General features: G+C 39.8%; 1 protein-coding gene and 1 pseudogene across 4 annotated transcripts in view; one reads left to right on the forward strand and one right to left on the reverse strand.

Moving 5' to 3' along the window:
* The window catches only part of NELL1 (neural EGFL like 1), a 987,615-nt gene that overhangs the window by 133,374 nt on the left and 834,464 nt on the right, over positions 1 to 19,777 (forward strand). The window lies entirely within an intron of this gene.
* Positions 14,168 to 14,901, reverse strand: LOC145523455 (destrin pseudogene; annotated as a pseudogene). The gene has a single exon (XR_014066567.1). The product of XR_014066567.1 is annotated as a destrin pseudogene (transcript).

Genomic DNA, 19,777 nt, shown 5'->3' on the forward strand with positions numbered 1-19,777 from the left:
CAGAAAGAGCTTTGGCTGGAGCTCATCTAGATATTTGACTGATACAGCTTAAATTAGCTTGTGCTTTGAACATGACCTTTGAATAAAAGAGAGGGATAAGGGATCGGGAGGTCTGTAAAGAGAAGATTTGTGGCTGAGTGGAGGCAGAGGGACCCAGAATTTGCTAATAAGGCTATGCTTTTGTGTTAAATACCTTCCATGTGAGATAGTACATTATCCATCCAGAAGATGTGAATTTCAGACCAGTCTCTGCTGCTTACTGGTAGTTGGTCTATTATATCTCTGAGAGGCTCATGTTGAGGTTGACAAGAAACAGCCTTGGTTTTGAGGTCAGCACACAGAGAGGAGGAGCCCTGGCTTGGGTTATCTGAGTCTCAGTGTCCTCATCCTTAAGATGGAGATTCTTATTGTCACTGCCAAGATGTGAACGCTAAACTTCCTAATTCCATGGACCCATTTACATTGTCCTGAAGTCTGAAAAACCTAGGTGACCAATGCCAAAATACTACGTTTTCATTCTTGTGAATATTTAAAATCAAATGAGACAACTATAAAACTTTGTAAACACTGTCAATGCTCCTTATCAAATGAAGTGGCAGGAAGCTTTTTCTATGGCTTAGAGGAGTTCTTGTGGCTTATCTTCAGGATTGTATTTTTTAAAATTGATTTACAGTGTTATGTACAGCAAAGTGATTCGGTTATACATATTTTTTCATATTCTTTTCCTTTATGGTTTATTACATGATATTGAATATAGTCCCCTGTGTTATATAATAGGAGGACCCTGTTTATCTATTCTATATATAAAATTTGCAGCTGCTAGTCCAAAACTCACAATCCATCCTCCCCCATGTCCATCCATGTAGCTACAAATGGCATTATTCCACTCATTTTTATGGCTGAGTACTGTTCCACTGTTTGTGTGTGTGTGGGGATATGTACACACACACCTCATCTTCTTTATCGACTCATCTGTTGATGGATATTTAGGTTGTTTCTATGTCTTTGCTATTGTGAATAGTGCTACTGTGAACATAGGGTACATATATCTTTTAAATTAGTTTTTGGAGACTATTTTCTAACTGACTCTTTTATCTAGGGATGTACTGTGTTTGTGGCTCACACAGTAGACCAATGCAGGTATTTCTGGTGGACAGTTAGAGATTCAAGCTCCATCTACTTTGTCATCCTGCTCTCTTCAATGTGTGGTACTCAAAGGGATCATCTTTATTCTAGCATCCAGAAAGAAGAGGATTGTATGCAGAAGTTGAGGGTCATTCCTAAAAAGCAGCATATATCAGCTACTTCTGTTTGCTTTTCATTGGCTGGAATTCTAGCACTTGGCCATACCTGACAGAATAGTCTAGGAAATGAGGCTGACTCTGCCAAGAAGGATTGATGCTTTTGAACTGTGGTGTTGGAGAGGACTCTTGAGAGTCCCTTGGACTGCAAGGAGATCCAACCAGTCCATCCTAAAGGAGATCAGTCCTGGGTGTTCATTGGAAGGACTGATGTTGAAGCTGAAACTCCAATACTTTGGCCACCTCATGCGAAGAGTTGACTCATTGGAAAAGACCCTGATGCTGGGAAGGATTGGGGGCAGGAGGAGAAGGGAACGACAGAGGATGAGATGGTTGGATGGCATCACTGACTCGATGGACATGGGTTTGGGTAAACTGCAGGAGTTGGTGATGGACAGGGAGGCCTGGCGTGCTGCAATTCATGGGGTCGCAAAGAGTCGGACACGACTGAGCGACTGAACTGAACTGCCAAGAAGAAAAGTACATGGGTTTGGGGATACACTAGCAGACTCTTCTATGTTAAGTTAATGTGCACCATCATTTTACTTCTGAAAACAGTCTTCTCTGTGGAGAGAGTGATGAGGGTGTAAAGGGGAAACTTTAAGTGAAAGTCGTCTATTGTGATGAGTACCATACATTAAGATCATGTAAGTTCCCAGGGAAGTTTTGCTACCAGCCCTTACCTTCATTCACACAGTGCCAACAGTCTTTGTATCTCTCTGTTGGTGCCAGCAACTTCATGTCCTTTACAGCATCCTAAACACGGTGGCATGGAGTGGAAAGAACATCCTTAGTGTGACATGAATTTGGGTTCAAATCTTTGATCCACTGCTTCCTGGCCATGTTATCTTGCAGATCACTTTATGTCTTTGAATTCAGCTTCTTCATCTATAATAGGAATGATGACATCATATTATATTACCTCCCCTCTGGGCTTATTCTGAGATTTGGGAACAATATCTGCCACATAGTAAGCACTCCATACTTTGTGGTAATTATTATTATTATACAGCTGTGCTTGCTGTTCTAAACCCTAAAGGCATGGGTTAAATTTTTCTTACTATCTGACTTTATTTTGTATGCTCTGCTCTTGAGATATCTATTCAAATCAGTTATGTTTGGAATCTGATCTCTGCATTTAACTTGCAAACACTAGAACTAATAATAATAGTAACTTTGTCCTTATTTTAGTGACTGATTAAGAGCCATTGGCTGCTCTTATCCAGAGTTTAGAATTGGGTCTTGTTTCTACTCAAATGTTGCTCAGAGAGGCTGGCTGGAAATGAGGGCTTTACGGAACTATTTTGGGGTTCCTCTTCCCCAGTAATTGGTGATCTACTAACTTCTCTGTATGTCTTTGGGCCTTCCCTGCTTTCAGATACCCATGCAATCTCATGTAGGATGGGAGAACCCTTAACTTCTTTCTCTTACTGTCATTACTTGTTTCTTTTTATTCTTTCCCCCAGAAAATCCCTTCCAGTCAATTCCAGTAGCTCATTTTCTAGTCATTCTTCTTAAGATTTCACTTTTCTGTGACTGTGACAGGTAGAAGGTGGATTTCACAGTTGGAACCAGAGTAAGTTGATTGCTTCCCTTGTTTTATTGTAAGAATGTTCTAGTGCTTGGGGAAGATAAATAGAAGCCGTGAGCCAAAATCTTGTTGGGAAAAAGCAGCGTAAAGAGAGAATGTCTAGAGATCCTGTCTTTCCTTGTTGCCAAGTACAGAAAATGTCATAGACTTTCCTGTTGAGATATCAACCACTGGTATGGCCTCCTTGGCTCTCTGTTTTGGAGGAGGAATTTATTTACAGTAATCACAGTAAACAGTAACTTATTTAAGGTTTGCTTTTGAACTAATTTTAGACTTAGAGGAAAGTTGCAAAATGGTACAGAGTTCTTGCATATCCCTCACCTACCTTCCTCTAATGTTGACATCTCATATAACTGGAAAAGTGATCAAAAGCAGGAAACTGACATTGCTGCAGGACTGTTAACCAAACTGCCTGCCTTATTTGAATTTTATCAGTTTTTCCACTAATAACATTTCTTTCTCCCTGTTCCAGGATCCTGTCTAGGATCCCACATTTGTATTCAGTTACTATTTCTCCTTAATCTCCAAAATGTGGCAGTTTCCCAGACTTCTCTTTTGTGACTTTGACAGTTTTGAATATTGACCAGTTATTTTGTAGGATATCCTTCAACTGGAGTTTCTGACATTTTCTCATGGTTAAGCCCTTTTTAAAAAAATTGAAGTAGAGCTAATTTACAATGTTAGTTCAGGTTTACAGCAAAGTGATTCAACTATATATATATATATATATATATATATATATATATATATATACACACACACACACACACATTCTTTTTCAGATTCTTTTCCACTATAGGTTATTACAATGTATTCAATATAATTCTCTGTGCTATATAGTAGGTCCTTGTTAATCTATTTTATATATAGCAGTGTGTATATGTTAGTCTCAAACTCCTAATTTATTCCTTCTCCCCACATCCTGCTATCCCCTTTAGTAACCATAAGTTATTTTCTACATCTGTGAATATTTCTGTTTTGTAAATTAGTTCATTTGTATCATTTTCTTAGATTCCACTTATAAACAATACCATGATATTTGTCTTTGAGTTTACTTAATAGAATAATCTCTAGGTCCATCCATATTGCTGCAAATGACATTAATTCTTTTTTTTTTTTTTAATGAAGTTAAGCCTTTTGGGGAAACAATACTACAGAAATGACACGATGCAGTCTCTGAGTATCCTGTCAAGGGTTTCTGATGCTGATGATAATCTTATTACTGGTTGTGCTGACCTTGATCACTTGGAACTTGATAGTTTTCTTTATTGTAAGTTTCTGTGTTTCCTTTGGTAATTAAAGGAAGCAGAAATTTGTAAAGGTCCTTGCCATGCTGCAAATGAGAAACTGCTTCTGAGTCACTGGGCTGAGATGGTGTTCTCGTGGGTCTGTTTGTGGAAAGAGGCACAGCATGGGGAGCCAGCCTTCAGTATCTCGACCCTCAGCTCTCTCCAGCTTCTTTCATCTAACTTGCTCATCATCTTTGTAGTTTAGGTAGAATCAGTGGTTTAAGGTCTTCTGTTAAAGGATGTTCTTAGCCCCCCAAAATGTTTTTCTGGGCCTCCTGGTGTGACGGAAAGGGAAGCACCTTTCTGGATGCCTTTCCAAGATAGGCAGGGATATATTTTATGTGATTGTGAAATTCTTCATATGGGCTTCCATGGTGGCTCACTGGTAAAGAATCTACCTGCCAATGCAGGGGACACAAGTTCATTTCTTGGGTCAGGAAGATCCCCTGGAGGAGGAATGGTCAACCCACTCCAGTATTCTTGCCTGGGAAATCCCACAGATAGAGGAGCCTGGTGGGCTGAAGCCGATGGGATTGCCAAAGAGTTGGACATGATGGTGACTAATCAGCAACAACAAAGAAATTACTCCGTCTTCTTTTTAAGAGATTTGACTTTTGAAGCTTTCTTAGTATTGGAAAGCATTTGCCCAGCAAACACTCTGTGATTTCAGAGAAAATTTCAGTCATAGTTCCAACTCCAAGAACATACAAGTTAGTCTCTGATCGCCTTCTCTTGCATCCTGTGTCCGAGACCAGAGATGTGTACCTCCTAGTTACCTCCTAATATCCAGAAGTTTTTACCTCTAGTGCATCTCAAAAGCCACACTCATCTTGTAAGACCTTGCTATAGATAGTGTGTGTGGCGTGCAGACTAGCTGCAGGAGCATCACTGGGGGTTTATTAGAAATGCAGTATCCTAAACCTCAGCCCAGACCTACTGAATCAGAACCTGCAATTTTAACAAGATGATTCACGTGCACCTTAGAGTCTATGGAGCACTTTTTCAAAGATGCTGTTTTCACAGAGGCTCTACCTCTGAGTCACCCCGAGTGGTCTGAGCTGATCAAGGGTGAAGACAAAGTCAGCTTCAGGATGATGGGGTCCAGGAAGTTTCTTTAGCCCTTAAGCAGGCATGATGGAGAGGGGGAGCATAACAGGAATTCTGGCAGTCCAGTACAAGTTGGTTAATTTTGAAGCCCACAAGTTCTCATGGGAGGCTGGCGGGACTCTGGTTACACTGCTTCTTTAAGTTCTGTTGAGCGTGAGAGGCAGCCTTGCAGTGTGGAGCCACTTGATCTTCCTTCTGAACGTTCAGAGGTTGGGTTTATATGCACCAATTTGCCCCAAGTGAATTATTCTAAAACCAATTTACCTAGCAGTTTACTTAATGATAATTTCCTGTAATAGTGCTGCTGATGTAAAATATGATGTTGGTGAAATTCATAAGAACTCACGTGTGACAGAAAGGTAAATTAGGTTTAGTCCAACTTGGTTTTAGAAAAAGCTGCTTTAGGCAAATTTTCACTTTACATGTATTAGCCCTAGGTAAATTGACTTTAGATGAATTCACCTGATCCACGTGTCCTCTTTTGAGGAGGGGGCCTGGAATTCAGAGTCAGAGGTGGCAATAAGCTCACTCATGGAAACGTTTGGTGATTGTTTCCTCTAGTGGGCATGCTGGCTGTGGAGGAGGCCTTGAAGTGTCAGGTGGGCTGGCGAACTTGTTACACTTTTCTTCTTAAAGGCCCCGTGAGAGATGTACTATATGAGCCATCACCTATTGAGTATCTTTATCTTATAGTAAATGGACGGTACGTCTTAGGTCTGGCTGAACTCATCTCCAGGCTCTTTTGTAAACCTGGTTCTTCTCAGTAACCCTGAATGTTCAAGAGAGATTCTTTGCCATGCTCACATTTATCCTGTGCTTACCAGTCCAGGTAGCCTTCTCCCAGGGGACTTAAATCGATCCGACTTTGTCATAAGACTGTTTTTTGTTCCATCACAGCACTTATCTCTTTCCAGTTGTACTTTTTTATTGTAATTTTGACAATGCTTTTATATCCAACTGGATTGTAAACTCTATGAACACATGGACCATGTCTATTTTTGCTTATTGTGACTTCCAAGCTTAGTGTAGGTCTTAGCATATAGTGGAGATTAAATAATTATTTTCAGAATGAGTGAGTGAATAGATTAATGAGCCTCTGTTTTTTATTAACAGTGATATATTACATATGGCACACTTCACAGCTTATTTTATACATCAAATTGCTTTGACATTGAAGTTGAGAATCATTGTTGCAGAAAATAAAACTTATCAAGGTGATTCAGTAAAAGCAACATTTAATAATAATAATATATATTTAGTGAGTTTTACAGCAGTATAGTTATGGTACATCCAATGTACCTCAGTATATTTTGAGAACTCAGGTCTTCCTAACAGAAGCATTTGGGGATCACTGAACTGTGCTCTCTAAGGCAGTCACTCTGGGCCTCTAGTACTGGGGAGAAATCAGCATCATAGACAAAGGTGGGTTCTACCCTAGGTCTGTTCAATGTGTGAGTGTTTCTAGCCCAGAGGGGCTGGCCTCTTGCAGTGCAGTTTTTTGCCCGTGATGCCTGCCTTCCCAGTGACTCCTATGGGTAGTAGTTTCAGTCATGGGGAAATGAGTCTGTGTTGATTCTTACGGTTCTTTTATCTGATCAGAAAGAGTCTGGCTTAGACATCATTGTCCTAGATTTGTGTCTTTGGTCAAGTCAGCCCAGTGACTCCTATGGGTAGTAGTTTCAGTCATGGGGAAATGAGTCTGTGTTGATTCTCACGGTTCTTTTATCTGATCAGAAAGAGTCTGGCTTAGACATCATTGTCCTAGATTTGTGTCTTTGGTCAAGTCAGCCAACTTCTTTCTGACTTTGTTTCTTCACTTGTTAATTGAAGATAATGCTGGTTCCTCATTCACAGGGTTGTTCTAAGAATTCACTGACATATTGTATATGAAATACTTATCAAGCCGATATGCAGTAAGAACTTGAATATATTAGTGATTATTATGAATATTATCATTATTTAAATAGTGCTTTTACTAGATTACCTCTATGATGAGGTACTTTTATTTTCTGCAACAGAGATTCTCAACTTCAGTGTCAAAGCACTTTATATCATAAGCTGTGAAATTTGTGATTTATTGCTGTTGATAAAAACCAGAGATTTCCCTGGCAGTCCACTGATTGAGACTGCATTTCCAATGCAGGGGGCACAGGTTTGATCCCTGGTCAGGAAACTAAGATCCCACGTATTGTATGGGATGGCCCACCAACCAACAAACAACTCCCACCCCCCAAAAATCCCAACCTACCCCCTAAACCTAGAGATTTGTTAATGTACTATTTATTCCAAGATGGAGAAGGCAATGGCAACCCACTCCAGTGTTCTTGCCTGGAGAATCCCAGGGACAGTGGAGCCTGGTAGGCTGCCGTCTATGGGGTCGCACAGAGTTGGACACGGCTGACGCAACTTAGCAGCAGCAGCAGCAGCATTCCAAGATTATTAATTGTCTATTCTAGGTGCTATGCTAGGCTCTGAAGATGCAGTGAAGATCAAATTCATACATGGACTCTGTGTTCATAGAACATGTAGTCCAGTGAGACAGAGCTTTGCAAAATGAGAAGAATGACTAAGCAGAAACAGATGAGTACTGTGAAGAAAGAAACATAGTTCCTGAAAAATCCTGGGTGGTGGTGGGGAACAAATATCAAGTCTTCCTTTATTAAAGTGAGAGTTAGGGATGAGTAAAAGTCAACTAGGCAAAGAATGGGAGTAAGAGTCTTCCAGGTAACAAGCAGAATGTACATGTACTTTGTGATGGTAGGGAACATGCTAAGTGCAAAGACTTGAAAGATTGGTGTGCAGAGAGCAAAGTGAAAGACTGATGTGAAGAGAGAAAAATGGAGAGTGCACGAGAGCCATGAGAAGTCATAGTCCTTCATTCCTCCAACCACCCACACCCACAAGTTTAAAATTCATTGATAACTTGTCATTGATATTGAGCTTAAGACTAGAATTCTTAAACATGGCTTTTAAGTGCCTACATGTCCATTTTCTCAGCTTCACCTTAGATACCCTTAATTTTTCTCATTATTTTGAGATCAGTCTTTTCTGCTGGGTCCGGAGGTATATCTTGAGCTTACTGAATTTGAAGGACCCAGGGGGAGTGGAGTACACAGTTGGCTATATAAGTGTACTCCTTAGAAAATAGGTCTTGAGTGGAGATAGAAATGTGTCATTCATTTATGTTAAAAAGCAGCCTAACATAGCAGAGTGGGGTCAGGTAGCTGCTGATTTGATGTTTTCTGAGAGGAGAGAGGAGGGACTGGAGTTAGAGGTAATGTGGCAGAGACTGGCACCGTGGGGAGCGCTTCATGCCCATGAACATCACTCGTCTGTTAGGCACAGTGGGAAACGGCTTGGGAACCCCTAGGCTGCATAGTGAAGGCTAGATGTCAGAGGCTGGTGCTATGAATCTAGCCCCAGTTGACCCTTTGGTTGTTGCCTAACTCCTCTGCTCCCTTCTTTGCACATGTCCTCAATTCTCTCTATACTTGTTCTTTCTCTGTTGCCTGTGAGTTCCAGACACATTTCTCCCTGCATGTCCTGAGCTGTATTTTCTCCCGATTTATCTTCTCAGCTTTCTCCCTCCAGTGTAATAGTTCTTCTCATCTGTCTTCTTGAAATTTTCCTGGATCACTGTTGAAGAGTGGATTTTTCCCCTCTTTTTAAAGGTCTGACTTGAATTTTTTTTTTTTTTTTGATTTTACCATAGGTAGCATGTAAATTCCCTGAAGGAAGCCATGTATATCAAAGGTCGTCATACTACTGCTTTATACTACTTAGTGCTTGCTGTTTACTAGCCTTAATACCGCCTGCAATTCCTTGCATATGATTTTTAATTCTGCCTTCACATTAGGTATCCCTGGCTTAGCCATGAAGAGATGGACCTTTAAGCAGTTGTAGTCTGGATTTGTGGTATAAAGTTGTCAGTCATTTAAATTTTAAACAGGAGTATATTTATCAAATAATTTATCAAATTGAAAACTGTTAGGATAAGCTGCATGTATAAAAAGATCTGTTACATTAATTGAAAAAAATGTAGAACTGTAAGTATGATATACTACCACTAATGTTAGAAAAATGGGGAAACATATATTCATATTTGCTTTTGTAGCATAAGAACTTCTGGAAGAAAGGATAGTCTTTATCAAAGGCTGAAACAATTGAACATCCTTATGTAAAAAGAACTTTGACAAAAACCTTGCCCCTTTCACAAATATTAATTCAAAATGGAACATATACCTTAATGTAAAATGTAAAATTATCAAACTTCTAGAAGAAAACACAAGAGAAAATCTACATGACCTTGGGTTTGGTGATAAGATTTCATATACAGCATCAAGGGTATAATTCATGAAAAAAAAACTGATAAGTTGAATTTTGCTAAAACTAAAACCTTATGCTTTGCAGAAGATATTATTGGGAGAATGAAAAACCTCAGAATGGGATAAATATTTGCAAAACATCTGAAAGGACTTGTGACCAAAATATGTAAAGAACTTTAAAAACTCAGGTTAAAAAAATTGAGCAAAATATCTGAACAGACACCTTACCAAAGAAGATATGTAAATGACAAATAATGAAGAGGACAAGTTAAAATTTTACATAATCTCCTTCTCCTTCTGCCTCTGTAACTCAGCTTGCCCCTTGCAAAGTCTAGATCATGTAGGTCACGTAGTCTCAGAAAGTGGGGACCTGCAATACTAGGAACTGGAGTTTGTCTCATTCACCCTTGTCCTGCTCATTGTAATTGCCCAGCCTCTGCAAACCTGCTTAATCATGCCTGTCCAGGCCAGGCATCCCTCTCCCCATCTTGACTGCTGTTCCTGTGCGCGGCATACCCCTTAGTTTAAACCAGCCTATTAACAGCTAGTGTTGCCCACTACAGTCTGTCTATAAAAACTCTGTAATCCCGTTGTTAGGGGCTCAGAGCTTGGAGTGTTAGCTCCTCTGGGCCCGCCAGCATAATAAACCTGAGTTCTCCAGCTCTCCGAGTGTGGTGCTTGGTTTCTCGAGTACTGATTTCTATAACAAGAACATGAAAAAATGCTCAATATTATTGTCATCAGGGAAATTCAAATTAAATATGAGATACCATTGCACACTGATTCAGTTCAGTTCAGTTCAGTCACTCAGTTGTGTCCGACTCTTTGCGACCCCATGAACCGCAGCACACCAGGCCTCCCTGTCCATCACTAACTCCTTAAGTCCACCCAAACCCATGTCCATCGGGTCGGTGATGCCATCCAGCCATCTCATCCTCTGTTGTCCCCTTCTCCTCCTGCCCTCAATATTTCCCAGCATCAGGGTCTTTTCCAATGAGTCAACTCTTCGCATGAGGTGGCCAAAGTATTGGAGTTTCAGCTTCAACATGAGTCCTTCCAATGAACACCCAGGACTGATCTCCTTTAGGATGAACTGGTTGGATCTCCTTGCAGTCCAAGGGACTCTCAAGAGTCTTCTCCAACACCACAGTTCAAAAGCATCAATTCTTTGGCACTCAGCTTTCTTTATAGTCCAACTCTCACATCCATACATGACTACTGGAAAAACCATAGCCTTGACTAGATGGACCTTTGTTGGCAAAGTAATGTCTCTGCTTTTTAATATGCTGTCTAGGTTGGTCATAACTTTCCTTCCAAGGAGTAAGTGTCTTTTAATTTCATGGCTGCAGTCACCATCAGCAGTGATTTTGGAGCCCAGAAAAATAAAGTCAGCCACTGTTTCCACTATTTCCCCATCCATCTGCCATGAAGTGATGGGAATGGATGCCATGATCTTAGTTTTATGAATGTTGAGCTTTAAGCCAACGTTTTCACTCTCCACTTTACCTTTCATCAAGAGGCTCTTTAGTTCTTCTTCACTTTCTGCCATAAGGGTGGTGTCATCTGCATATCTGAGGTTATTGATATTTCTCCCGGCAATCTTGATCCCAGCTTGTGCTTCCTCCAGCCCAGCATTTCTCATGATGTACTCTGCATATAAGTTAAATAAGCAGGGTGACAATATACAGCCTTGACGAACTCCTTTTCCTATTTGGAACCAGTCTGTTGTTCCATGTCCAGTTCTAACTGTTGCTTCCTGACCTGTATACAGGTTTCTCAAGAGGCAGGTCAGGTGGTCTGGTATTCCCATCTCTTTCAGGATTTTCCACAGTTTATTGTGATCCACACAGTCAAAGGCTTTGGCATAGTCATTGAAGCAGAATTAGATGTTTTTCTGGTACTCTCTTGCTTTTTTGATGACCCGTCAGATGTTGGCAATTTGATCTCTGATTCCTCTGTCTTTTCTAAAACCAACTTGAACATCTGGAATTTTACAGTTCACATATTGCTGAAGCCTGGCTTGGAGAATTTTGAGCATTACTTTACTAGCATGTGAGATGAGTGCAATTGTGCTGTAGTTTGAGCATTCTTTGGCATTGCCTTTCTTTGGGATTGGAATGAAAACTGACCTTTTCCAGTCCTGTGGCCACTGCTGAGTTTTCCAGATTTGCTGGCATATTGAGTGCAGCATTTTCACAGCATCATCTTTTAGGATTTGAAATAGCTCAACTGGAATTCCATCATCTCCACTAGCTTTGTTTGTAGTGATGCTTCCTAAGGCCCACTTGACTCCACATTCCAGGATGTCTGGCTCTAGGTGAGTGATCACACCATTGTGATTGTCTGGGTCATGAAGAACTTTTTTGTACAGTTCTTCTGTGTATTCTTGCCACCTCTTCTTAATATCTTCTGCTTCTGTTAGGTCCATACCATTTCTGTCCTTTATCAAGCCCATCTTTGCATGAAATGTTCCCTTGGTATCTCTATTTTTCTTGAAAAAATATCTAGTCTTTCCCATTCTATTGTTTTCCTCTATTTCTTTGCATTGATCGCTGAGGAAGGCTTTCTTATCCCTCCTTGCTATTCTTTGGAACTCTGCTTTCAAATGGGTATATCTTTCCTTTGCTCCTTGGCTTTTCGCTTCTCTTCTTTTCACAACTATTTGTACGGCCTCCTCAGACAGCCATTTTGCTTTTTTGCATTTCTTTTTCTTGGGGATGGTCTTGATTCCTGTCTCCTGTACAATGTCACAAATCTTCATCCATAGTTCATCAGGTATCCTGTCTATCAGATCTAGTCCTTTAAATCTATTTCTCACTTGTACTATATAGTCATAAGGGATTTGATTTAGGTCATATCTCAATGGTGTAGTGGTTTTCTCCACTTTTTTCAATTTCAGTCTGAATTTGGCAATAAGGAGTTCATGATCTGATCCACAATCAGCTCCCGGTCTTGTTTATGCTGACTGTATAGAGCTTCTCCATCTTTGGCTGTAAGGAATATAATCAGTCTGATTTCGATGTTGACCATCTGGTGATGTCCATGTGTAGAGTCTTCTCTTGTGTTGTTGGAAGAGGGTGTTTGCTATGACCAGTGCGTTCTCTTGGCATAACTCTATTAGCCTTTGCCCTGCTTCATTCTGTTCTCCAAGGCCAAATTTGCCTGTTACTCCAGGTGTTTCTTTACTTACTACTTTTGCATTCCAGTCCCCTATAATGAAAAGGACATCTTTTTTGGGTGTTAGTTCTAGAAGGTCTTGTAGGTCTTCATAGAACCGTTCAACTTTAGCTTCTTTGGCGTTACTGATCAGGGCATAGACTTGAATTACCGTGATATTGAATGGTTTGCCTTGAACAGAGATCATTCTGTCGTTTTTGAGATTGCATCCAAGTATTGCATTTCGGACTCTCTTGTTGTCTATGATGGCTACTCCATTTCTTCTAAGGGATTCCTGCCCACAGTAGTAGATATAATGGTCATCTGAGTTAAATTCACCCATTCCAGTCCATCTCAGTTCACTGATTCCTAGAACGTCGATGTTCACTCTTGTCGTCTCCTGTTTGACCACTTTCAATTTGCCCTGATTCATGGACCTAACATTCCAGGTTGCTATGCAATATTGCTCTTTACAGTATCGAATCTTGCTTCTATCACCAGTCCCATTCACAACTGGGTGTTGTTGTTTTTTTTTTTTTGAAGTTAAAAATGCTTCCTTTATTACATAAAGCCAGTACTGCTACTTCTCAATTCCACTGTTTGTGCATCTCTAAGTTGTTCAGTGTTATGCCTGTGATGTGAAGGACAGTCACTTCCAGGGGTGTTCAGTGTGGCTTCCCATGTCATCCATCATGCCTGCTCCCCACTGCATGTATGGGTTGCAAGCTACTCTAGGAGAGGAAGTTCTCCCAGGCCCTAGAGTAAAAGTAACATTCTTCCATACTTTATTAAACCAGAAGCAACAAAGTTCTGAAGGATACACAATTAGTTAAAGACAGCACAGAGTCGCAGTCTGTCAGTAAACCACCCTCACCGTTTTCATTAACAAAGTGGGTTATGCTGGAGCCCTGATCTGCTTTACAATTCGCTGTTATAAGACAGTGTGCATTCTCCTGATTTCCAGGATGCAAGGCCACTCTCAGAACAGCCTCCTGACCAGACCTGTGAGTGAGCGGCCCCAGGCTGCAAGGTCAGCGCTGGTTGGAAGTCTACACTGTTGCAAGGTGGTCTCCACCACACATCCAGTAGAATCACCAAGTTAGTACTTTACTGCTGTTAAATGTTGTGAGGAGAACTATTTTCCATGATTCAGTTTAGCTCAGCAGAATAAAGAAATTTGGGCCAAAATTACAACCAGATTATGACCAAATCTCTAAGCAAAAAATAAAGTAAATAATTGCTGAGGTTAAAAAAGATGCAGTAATTCTCTTCATGTGGCCCTCTACTGGTTTGTGAACTGCACTATTAAAAATCATGAGCTTTAACAAAAATCTTTATAACAAGCCAACTCATCCAAACAGGCATTTGGCCAGTAAGAAGTTAATTTCACACCAGTAAAGTTTTTAGCGTGTAGATTTATTTAGGGCCATTTGCACATGTTCATAGAATAGTTTACCCCCATAAATGACAAGACAGCACCCCTTCAGTGAGTCCCTAGCCTAAACATTATCTGCTTTACTTATACATAGCAAGAGGATAACGTTAAACACGGAAGCTTTTGATTTGTGGCACCAGATGATGGTCTACACGGGGCATCCTTCAAAAGCTACAATTAGGGATCCTCCTAGCTTTTCAGCAATACAAGCCCGTTTGAGGTCTTCTGGCCCATTTGCTTGACATTCGTGTTTTATGCCTTGGAACTTCTTTTTGATGGCATCCTTGGAGCTCGCATAGATCATTTTACTCTTCAGAGGAGCTAGTTCTGGTGCCCACAGGAAAAACATCAACTCCTCTTTTCTGGATTCCTTTGTTTCAAAGCTTGCATCATACAGAGCATAGTGACAATCTTTTTCAGGAAGCATCCCCACAAAATGCTTGAAAGGATCGGTTATGGTGACACCAACATCTCCCACCAAGATCTCTTTGCCTTTCTCCATGATGATGCACTTTTTGTCTGCACCGAGACAGAAGATGACAGCCTTCTTTCTTTTCTTGATTTCTTCTGGCGTGGAGCACTTCCGAACTTTCATGTCATAAAAAATGCTACATACTTCATCGGCAACTTGCACTCCTGAGGCCATGTTCGCCGCAGCAGTCTCAGAGCGCGGAAAGGGAGCCGGCCGGCGCCGAGTCTACTCTGGGTGTTGTTTTTTCTTTGGCTCCATCCCTTCATTCTTTCTGGAGTTATTTCTCCACTGATCTCCAGTAGCATAGTGGGCACCTACTGACCTGGGGAGTTCATCTTTCAGTGTCCTATCTTTTTGCCTTTTCATACTGTTCATGGGGTTCTCAAGGCAAGAATGCTGAAGTGGTTTGCCATGCCCTTCTCCAGTGGACCACATTCTGTCAGACCTCTCCACCATGACCCATCTGTCTTGGGTGGCCCCACATGGCATGGCTTAGTTTCATTGAGTTAGACAAGGCTGTGGTCCATGTGATCAGATTGGCTAGTTGTCCGTGACTGTAGTTTCAGCCTGTCTGCCCCCGATCCCCTCTCTCAGTGCCCACCATCTTACACACTGATTAGAATGGCTAAAATCCAAAAAACCTGAGAATACCAATTGCTGATGAGGCTGTAGAGCAATAGGAACTCTAATTCATTGCTGGTGGGAATGTAATATAGTACAGCCACTTTAGAAACAATTAGATGGTATAAACATAGTCTTATTATATAATCCAACAATCATACTCTTAGATATTTATGCAATTGACTTGGAAACTTATTTTCACACAAAACCTGCACACAAATGTTGTAATTTGCTTTATTCATTTTGTTTCTTTGCTTTTATTTTTAAGTTACATTTTATTTGGCAGAAATTTTTAGGACTAAAAGCCCAGGAGATAGTATTTCAAGTAACCCTGAGAAAACTGCTCTGAGAGTAGGGACGTGGGAGAGGATGAGACAGGTTATATAGAAGTTTTACAACAAAGGGGAGGTCATAGGAACATCAGAAGATTATTGTTAATTAAAGAAAACCAGATAACCCAAGTTAAGAAATTTAGCACTTTTCTTTGTATGGGAAAATGCAAGAATCTGGGCTCACTGAAGTCATTCCTTTGATATGTGCCTCAGCTGTCTGGGGCCAATTTTCTGTGTTTTCATATCCTGAGCTTCCTTTCCTCAGGCGTTACCATAGGGACTGGCTACAGTTCAACAGCTGCTACATGGCAGACATTATTCTCATTCCTGAGTTCCTTCAGGACTCACCTGCTGACATTCAAGGGCTGCAGTTGCTGATGACTTGTGACATCCTTATATACTGACATGGCAGGAAATATTCCGTTTCTCAGTTCCTCTTCTTGGTCTGAAATTCAACCAGTGTTTGGGAGACATTTCATGACAAATTTTTGCCCCGCAGCAGTAGGAATGCTCATCCCAGATCAGGTGAAAGTTCATGTTGATATGCTACTCTAGGTGCTAATTTCTGGATTAGGCCCTGTTAGTAAATTAAAAGATTCTCGGGGTCCTGTCTTACTAATCTATTATGACTCAGGAAATGTTTTCCTTTTTGCATCTTCCCATGTCTAGGGTTAGACTATTTCAATCATTGATTGCATACAGAACTGTGCATCTGATCAACTGTTTCAAGTCTCCTCGTTATCATTATTTTTGTTGGAGGCCTGATTACACATTGAGTACTGTAAGAGACAACAATCTTATGATTAATATGGCTAGTGACATTGGCAAAGTCATAGTGTAGCAGAGGCACAAAGCATAAGGAATTTGGAAGCAACAAATTAAAACAGTGATTAGTATAACTAGTTTGTAATCCAGCTGCATTAAACCATCAAGGCCATAGGAGAGCCAGCTGGAGAAGCCAAATTCTGGCAGGATTAGGTGGAGAGAAAAAGATAAATGTTTTATCTTTATTTATGAAAGTATACTTTATCAACCTGTTTTAGGTTATAGTGTAACAGAAAAGGTTTTACCAGCAACCAAAATATACTGCAGTGGGTAAATGGATAAGTAAACTGGTACGTCTATATAATGGGATACTCTTCAATGCTAAAATAGGAATGAACTATCAAGTTATGCAAAGATATGAATTAATCTTAAATGCGTATTTAATATTCCTGGTAAAGGAATCCAGCCTGAAAAGTCTACATAGTGTATAATTTCATTTATATGACATTCTGGAAAAGGTGAAAAAAAGATGATAAACAGATCAGTGATTCACAGGGATTTGAGAATTTGGGGAGGGTTGAATAGGTGAAGTAGAGAGGGTATTTTCTGGTAGTGGAGCTATTGTGTATGATACTTTAGTGATAGATACGTGACACTATGCATTTGTCAAAAACCCATTGAAATTTACAACACAAAGAATAAACTTCAATATATGCATGTTAAAAACATTATTCAGAGGATCCTAGGATGGACTGCAGAATGTGACTTAACAATCTAACTGAATTCCAAATGTGTGAAACAACCTCAATAAAAAGGGGTTTGGAGAAACGTTGCTGACCTTAGCAACTTTGGAAACAAGTAGAGTCTACAAGACTAAAGGTCAGAGGAACTGTGTATAGATATTTCACTATAGTTTAAAGTTGTTTACGTGAGCATGTGGGTTAACAATTCTAAAATCACTATACATGTAGACTAGGGTGTATAATTAAGTAAATGGATGGTGGTGTATGGGAAGTTACATACAGATAACTATATCTGTTAAGAGACCAGAATGATCCATATGGTAATGAATTAAAGACATCAGTGTAAGCTCATGCTTAGCTTAATTTAGATGTAAATAGATATTGAAATATTTACAGATATGTGGTATGATAAACAGTATGTATATACTGTGTGTGTGTGTGTATATATATATATATACACATGTATATTTCAAATATATATGTGCATTTCTTTGTTCTTTCAGCACAGAGGGCCTAAAAGTGACAATACCACAGTAGCAATGAGCACACCAAGTGCTCAGATCTTGGCTTCTAAAACCATTAAAGCAACCAGGTCTTTTTGGAGAAATGGCTGATTTTAGGACTGAGCCAGAAAAATACATTAGAGAAGCCTTTAATATCTTGTAGTACCAGAAACTAAGGAAGTGTTCAAAACAACTCCAAATGACTGGAAATGATGGGAATATGTTAAAGGGACATAGGAGCCAACTGAAGAAACTTCCAGTGGTAAAAGCTGGAAGATAAAAGGACAAAATAAACTAATATTAGATAATGACCCAGAGTATAAAATGATAACCCATGAATACATACTGTTGTAAATAAATGAATGAATAAATAGTTGGAATGAATAGACCTCTTTTGCTACAGAATTCCAAATAAGGAATGTAGATACTTCACCCTCAGTGGAAGGTAACTTCTAACTGCTTAAGTGTGGACTGCACATAGAGATTGCTTCCAAAACACACTGTATAGAAAGGGAGGGGGAAGACTAATTTTACAGTGGAGAAAGTGAAAGTGTGAAAGTGTTAGTCGCTCAGTTGTGTCTGACTCTTTGCAACCCCATGGACTGTAGCCCGCCAGGCTTCTCTGTCCATGGGGTTCTCCAGGCAAGAAACCGGACACTACTCAGCCAGATAGGTTAACAGCAAGATTAGTTAGCGTCAGTAGTAATAAATCATGGTGTAGTGTCTGTATCCTTGCTATGTTAGAATCACACTTTACCTCTGTGGCTTTCCTTCTAAAAGCCCAAACCAGAGTCTAAGCATGAGAAAAACACCAGATAAATCCCACTTGGGGAAAATTTTGCAAAATATCAGTCCTCCTTAAAATTCTCAAGGTCAAAAGGCAAGTCTGAACTGTGATAGCTAAAAGGAATCTAGTGAGATGTGATGACTGAATAGTGTCGTATCCTGGGTGGGATCATGGAACAGAAAAAAAGGATATAAGGTAAAAACTAAGGCAATTTGGCTAAGATATTGACTTTAGTTTATAATAATAATGTATTGATTATTGGTTGTGATAAATGTACCTCCTATATAGGGGAAACTGGCTATGGGGTTTACAAGGACTGTGTTACCTTTGTAGTTTTTCTGAAAATTGGTAACTTTTAAAAAATTTATTTAAAAACTTTAGAAAGATACACTGGAAACTCTGAACAGTGATTATGAGGGTGTTTGATGTTGGTAAGATGGAATATAGGATGGGAGGAAAATTTTTCATTGAGTACCTGAAAGATATTTATTTTTGAACTGTGAAAATAAAACAATTCAATAGTTAAGTAAGAAAACTGAAGACTTTATATTGCTTGTTTGAGAACAATAGTATTCCTTCTCAGGAGAAACTAGTGGTAAAGAACCTGCTTGCCAATGCAGTAGCCATAAGAAATGCAAGTTTGATCCCTTGGTCAGGAAGATCCCCTGGAGGAGGGTATAGCAACCCACTCTAGTATTCTTGCCTGGAGAATCCCTTGGACAGAGGAGCCTGGTGGTCCATAGCATCGCACAGAGTTGGATGGGACTGAAGAGACTTAGCACGCACACAAACTCTTCAGAAAGTCTTTAGAAGTGTAGAAGTTACTATATATGTATTGGCTGTTACTATTATTACACTTTTCATTTGTCTTTCTTAAATCTTGATATTTAGAAAGCTTTTCCTGGAGATCTGGAGCTATATTTTAGGCTTAAGATAAGATACATTTCTCTGATTCAAAGCTCAATGCCTTGGGCTTGGTTGCTTAACAAAACATTTATATTTAGCTGTACTTGGAGGTCTTTAGTCAAATGCTAACAATCCATCTCCCCTTTGTTAGCACATCACTTAACTGTTATGTTCCTTCTCTCAATTAAATTTTTTTCTAAATTAAAATTTATCTTAACTTTACAAGGTTCCATGTCTTTTCCCCTGGTTCTCAGTAATCTTTTCTCCTGGCAAAATTATAAGCCAGTCTTTCTTTCATTCAGAATTGCATGCTTACTCCCATGCTTTTTAAGACTGTCATGAAACTGTTGTGAATAGGGTTAAAAAACCTTATTTTTACATTTCATTTTACAATGGATGTTTTATTTTCAGTCATGGAGACAGTTTGTAATTCCTATCACCATT

This window comes from Giraffa tippelskirchi, chromosome 10 (genome assembly GCF_054371585.1).
Source record: "Giraffa tippelskirchi isolate mGirTip1 chromosome 10, T2T-mGirTip1v1.2.pri, whole genome shotgun sequence".
Classification (NCBI taxonomy): domain Eukaryota; kingdom Metazoa; phylum Chordata; class Mammalia; order Artiodactyla; family Giraffidae; genus Giraffa; species Giraffa tippelskirchi.